Below are 6,510 nucleotides of genomic sequence, written 5' to 3' on the forward strand. Positions count from 1 at the left end.
GCTTAAGAATAAAGAACTTTCAATGGTTACTCTATTCTGGTCCTTTCTGGTTCCTTACAGTGGCAAATGGCTACATAATCAGCAACAGATCAGCATCAACTTCAAAGCACTGATTCATGAACTCAACAAGCATGTAAGTGATTTCATTACAGACAGCACCCAACTCTCTCCTGTTAGATACATACTAGTGGTGTTCCCAGCATTTCTTCATCGGCTTTTTTGCCACCTGAATTCCTTTCAGCATCACTGTCCCACAGTGGCAGAGTGCCTAGGGGGTGGGGGGTGCATCATGCCCCGGGCGCACACCTGAGGGCAGGAAATTGCCCCCGGCCCCTCCCACTTTCCCCCCGCAGCACACACACACACACACACCCCCTTCCCACACTTAACTACGTTCCTTTTCTTTTTTAGTACTTTTTGAGGCTGAAAAAATAGCCTATTTACAGTTCAGGCTAAAGGAGGAGGAGCTACAGTTCCCAGGAGACCTTGGGGCTCACAAGGTCTCCTGGGAAGTATATTTTCCTATCCTCTCTTGCTTCAAATCAGTCTATTTCTCTTAATTTCTCTTAATCATTCTCATTTCCCCTTTCCCCTTCCACGTTATTCTTTTTTCAGAGCAAATTTAGGAAGTACTCACAAGATTGCAGATTTCATGCTAGCACTGGCTTATTGTGCAATAGGGGGAAAGGCTTAGAAGAAACTCTGCTGCATGTGTTCAGGTGCTTCCAGCAGTAGGTTTGAATTTCTATGGTTTTCCCCTGGGTTTTCCAGCTATACTTTTAGGGCAAAGTTTTTCTAGATTCACTGTGTTGCTCACACAGATCTCTTTCGTTTGTTTTTTCAGGCTGGCCATTTTTTAAAAAAAACACACACCGATGTCATCACCCCTCATGCACCACTTTTCCTTCTACCCTTTGCCGAAGGATTATTTTTTAAAAAACACAATTCTGATAGCATTATAACACTTTAAAAAATTAAGCAGTGTTATAACACTGAAATACAACATTGTGGCTATAAGCTGGGGTGTTGTGTGGTTTCTGGGCTATATAGCCGTGTTCTAGTAGCATTTTCTCCTGATGCCTGTGGCTGTACCTGTGGCTAGGCTTGGTGATCCGGAGCTGCCGGAACTGTGCTCCAGCCGAGCTGCACGAGTTTCGGGAAAGTTTCAGGGGTGCTTGCCCGACCCCAGGCTTCCGAAACTCGTTCCCTTCGAAACCCATGGTTTCGGAGAAGGACCCACTGCTCCGAGCCGGGAAAAGGGGAGGGAGAGCGGGAGCCGAGAGGCTGAGGATCCTTCGGCTGCTGGAAGGAAAAAACCTCCCACGCTTCCCATCCATCTGCTACCTTGGACTGGAGGGGAATTGGGAAAAAAGGGGGGGGGGGGGGAGAGAGAACGACGATCATTCTCGGCTGCTGGAAGGAGAGGGCCGCATTCCTGGAGTTGGGTTGCTAGGGTTCTTTAAGCAGTCTTTCTTAAGGTGGTCTGAGGACCCACATAAGTAACAAGTGAGAGTGCTTTTGCAGGGCGGGAGCAGGAGTTGCCAGTTCCACCTTAAGACTCTGCCAAGTCCTTCTTGAGAACTTGTGACTTGTCAGTTTGGGGAGCTGCCTTTCGTTTGGAGTTTTGTGCTCTTGGGGAAATTTTGGGTGCAGGCTGATGGAAACAGCCTAGTTTCTTTCTTTAAAGAGTTATAATCTGAGTAAAGCAAAATGAGCAATTCCCTTCCAGGCAATGCGCTGCAAAAATTGCTCCTTAGCTTGACCAAGAATGGTCAGCTGCTCGGCTCCCGTTCTCTCCCACCCCCTTTTTCTGCCCCTAAAGAAACGTGTCTTTCTCCTCCAAGGTCTCTAGACTTTGTTTACAGAGTATAATCTCTCCATTTGTGATGGGAAAGTGTAGCAATTCTGAGTGAGGAATTTGCTTAGAGTCTATTTAACTGTATCTCTGAAAATAAACCAAATTAATACTCTTGAACTGTTTTAGGAGTGTCTCTTAGGAGTTTTTGTTTCCCATTCTTATGGGGTCAAATGGTATAGGCAGAGTTTGCTGTCGCTAATACAAAGACCCATATCTTGGGATTCTTTGTCAGAGCTGTTGGTCAAGTGACCTCAGATGTTTCAACAGGTATTTCATTCCCCCCAGATATCTTTCTTGTCTTTCCAGACTAGACAAATTATTCAATTGGGCTTACTTGTTATATATTAAAACTGCAATTCTAGGCATACTTACTTGGAGTATTTCCATGGAAGATTGATGGGACCTAGTTGAGAATAACCATGAACAGGATCACACTACATTTACACCTCTGATAACAAACCCGAATAATACATGTGCACCTCACAAACATTGTATGGGAACCCGAAGTCTGTATATACAGAGGTGCAAACTTGGAGGGTTATGTTGTTGGAGAGGAAGAATGAGGAGGGGAGAGGGAGGGAACATGTAACTGGTGGCTGGAATTTGACCTCCTAAAGATCATATATGAACAGCTTGGGAAAGAGACAAAGTCAGAAAGTGAATTAAAAAGGTTCTCTTGTGGCCTATATCAAAATCCCAAAGGAATACAAAGCAAGTAAATCCACACAAATTGGGTATGCCACCAGGGGATGTAATGAGAATCAGTCACATTGTAAGATTTTTAAAAAATAAATTGAATGTTTTGTTTGTTATTCCAACACTCAATGAATGAATTTTTAATGGTTGGGGTTCCCTAGCTAAAGATGTGACCAGAGCCAAAGAAACACTTTCTACCACTGGCTCCCACCTGGAGGGAACATTCTGTCCAACTGACACAGGGGCCCTGTGTGACCTTAAAAAGTTCTGCAGGGTCTGTAAGACAAAGATGTTCCACTGGGCCTTGGTGGCAAAATAGCAACTTGTCTGCCAAATTCCATCTGCCAGCCTCCCAACTACAACCACCAGCATGCATATTGCATTTCTGCACTGCCCTCCTTCTCACACTTCCCTCATGCTTGGACAGTCCTTTGATGAAGGGATCTGTGTCAAGATGGGAGTGAGTATACCCTAATAGGAGTATGTTTGTTATTTTGCCATCTTCCAGATGTTAATGATGAGATATAAATTGTTTTATGAGCTTATATTTATGTAATGCTTTTAATATTTAAGTATGCTTACCTAGACCCTGCCTTGGTCAAAGGAAGGACAGGATATGAATTTAATAGAATCATCATAATTTAAAAAATCCTTAACTATGGTTCAGTTCTGAGGTTTGCTCACGGCCAGTGCCCACATAATAGCAGTGATGCTGGTTGGAGCCTTATGGACTCCACAAGGAACAGACTATTGCCGTGAACATTCCAGGAATCCATTAACTCTGACAGCACCCATAATCAGGCAATGGTGCCCAATGGTGGTTGTCTGCAGACAAGTCAATCACTGCTATGGCAATGGCTACTGCCCCTCCCCCACAAAATGCCAGAGAATAGGGGCAAAAGACCTATGTAATGGGATGTGCATGTGTGCCGCGTTACACTTACACATTCCTGAAAGCACATATACTGACAGCAATTCTAGTGTTACTGTCAATGTGTCTACAGTTTGTTGTGGGCTTTCCCAGGCTGTATGGCCATGGTCTGAGTAGATCCTTGTTCCTAACGTTTCACCTGCATCTGTGGTTGGCATCTTCAGAGAGAGGTGTATCACAGAGAGAAGTGTGTTACCGCGCTGTGTCCTGTGAGAAGGGAATGTTTAGTGGGGTATATATATTGTTCATGTTCCAGGTTGGGGAACCAATCAGTGGCTCATTCCGCACTTGCTACAGAATAAATACACTTTCAAACTGCTTCCAGTGCTCTTGGAGGCTGTGCGGAATGGAAAAAACCACTTGCAAACAGTTGTGAAAGTGGTTTTGAAAGCACTTATTATTTTGTGTGTGCGGAAGGGGCCAGTAAGTGTCTTTGGGTGGAACTTGCTATATAAAAGGTGTAGTTGACTGCATTGTATTGCAAGTGGGGTTTTCAGTCCATTTACATTGTTAGTATTCACATTTACATTTCCCTGCAGTAGCAACAGTTATTGAGTGAATGGAAATCCTGGTAGTCTGGGTGGAGTTCATTTGTCCATGAACCCTAGCATGCCTTTTGACCTTTGATTCTGGTGTGTTTTTAAGCTACTGGTAGCCAAGTTGTGGTTGTCGATTTTGCCCCAGTTCTGGCTTCTCATCTTCTGACTGATGTGGGATGTTGGAGGAGGAGTAACTCCCTTGTCTATGGTTTGCCTTTGACAATACAATCTCAATACAGTTTGCAAAAAACTCTATGCTTTTTTCCCAGAGTTTTTGTAAATTCTAAAGTGCCCTGTCATCTTTTCACAGAGTAAGGCAACCGTAATGATGGAAAAGGCACATCAACACTGGCAAAAGGGTGGCCATCTCAGTGCTTTACAGAGATTAGCCTGTAGAGTATATAAAGCTCATAATGAACATAGATAATCCACCCATCCATATGGTACTGCTGGATCGTGGTTCTCTGTTTTGCTGCTATGATGGATCCCAGCACTTGAGCTTCCTTGGGTCAGAGCCCATCCACTCAGACATGTGAAATGGATCACCTGCCAGGAGGCACTATGAGGAAATCACAGTAGGCAGCAGGAGAAAGGCATGATGTGAGGGGGGTGGGAGTGGAAGGGACAAGGACATTGGTAAGGGGGGGGGGTTTCTCGAGGTTTCAAACCCCCCATTACACGTCTGGAAGCTCCACCCTCGTTTGTGTGTTTTTAAAAAATATTATTTTTTAAAGTATTTTTTTGTTTTTTTGCCGACTGCAGGGGGGTGCAAATTTTTAGGCTAGCAGCGCCAAAATTTCAGAAGGAGGATGTTTTGAGAGACTCTCCTGATGGTACTACCCAAATTTGGTGAAGTTTGGTTAATGAGGGCCAAAAGTTATGGACCCTCAAAGTGGGTGCCTTATCTCCCATTGTTTCCAATGGGAGCTGATAGGAAGATGGGGGCTACACGTTTGAGGGTCCATAACTTTGGCCCCCATGATTCAAACTTCACCAAACCTAGGTGGTATCATTAGGAGAGTCTCCTAAAGATACCCTGAAAATTTGGTGCTGTTAGCTTTAAAAATTCTGGTTTGTGTTTTTCACCACTCACTCACTCCAGCAGGCTTCATGTGGAGGAGGGGTGGAAAAACACAAACCAGAATTTTAGCAAAGCTATCAACACCAAACCTTCAGGGTATCTTTAGGATACTCTCCTGATGATACTACCCAGGTTTGGTGAAGTTTGGATCATAGGGGCCAAAGTTATGGACCCTCAAAGATGTAGCCACATCTCCTATTAACTCCCATTGGAAACAATGGGGGATGGGGCACTTCCTTTGAGGGTCCTCATAACTTTTGGCCCCTGCCGATAAACCAAACTTCACCAAACTTTAGAAGTGTGTCATCAGGAGAGTCTCCGCGGTGATAATTCTGAAAAGTTTGGTGCTGCTAGACTTAGGAATGCACCCCCTGCAGGCACCCCCAGAAATTCCCAATTGACAGCAATGGATTGTGTAAAATGTAGAGACAAAGAATCTTGGACATATTTCATGGGGTGCCTGCAGGGGTGCATTTTTTTGACATATATTGGCACCATAGTTTTTCAGGGTATCGAGATCAGGGAACGTTGTTCTTATGCTACCCCAAGTTTAATTGAAGTTTGGATCAGGGGGGCCAAAGTTATGGACAGCCTTGAAAGGAGTAGCCCCGATCTCCTTAGTTCCCATTGGAAACAATGGGGGATAGGGGCACCCCCTTTGAGGGTCCATAACTTTGGCCCCCCCCTGATCCAAACTTCACCAAACTTGGGGGGTAGCATAAGGACAATCTCCTGATGATACCCTGAAAATTTGGTGCCAATATGTCAAAAAATGCACCCCCTGCAGGCCGAAACGTGGAAAAACACCCAAAAATAAAAAAACACCCAAAATTCCCAGATTTTCCCAAAGATTCGGCCCAGTCCGAACCTGCAAGGTTCGGAATTCGGCCAATCCGAACCCATTGATCCGAATCTGGGCCGAATCCGAATTGGAACGAATCTGGCTGGTATTGACCAACCCTACCTGTGGCTGGCATCTTCAGAGGATCTGATGGTAGTAAAGCAAGTGGATTTTGACATTTGATGTGAAATGGTATTCAGCGGCATTTCATATGTTTGCTTCCCCCCCTATAAGTTGTACCCCCATAATGCTCCCTCTTCTTCCATAGACACTAGTTTCAGTTCTTGTTCTTTGTTGAATGTTTCCTTTTTGGCCATATATTTTGGATAGCTGTTTGGTGCTTCCATGTCAGTTTCAACAGAACTTCCTCCCGCTTTGCTCAGTCAGCGATTTTTATTTTAAAAAAATTCTTGGTATGGTGGTCGCATTAATTCTGTTGCAATTGATATAACAAAATCAGACTACTTTTCAATGAAACTTTTCAGCAGATTTATTCCTCCAGACAATTCCATTTTGGTGGCCATTTTATTTAGGAAAGTTTATCCTTCCTCCTTTTCTCTCCCA

Source organism: Sphaerodactylus townsendi, linkage group LG07 (genome assembly GCF_021028975.2).
Source record: "Sphaerodactylus townsendi isolate TG3544 linkage group LG07, MPM_Stown_v2.3, whole genome shotgun sequence".
Taxonomy (NCBI): Eukaryota; Metazoa; Chordata; class Lepidosauria; order Squamata; family Sphaerodactylidae; genus Sphaerodactylus; species Sphaerodactylus townsendi.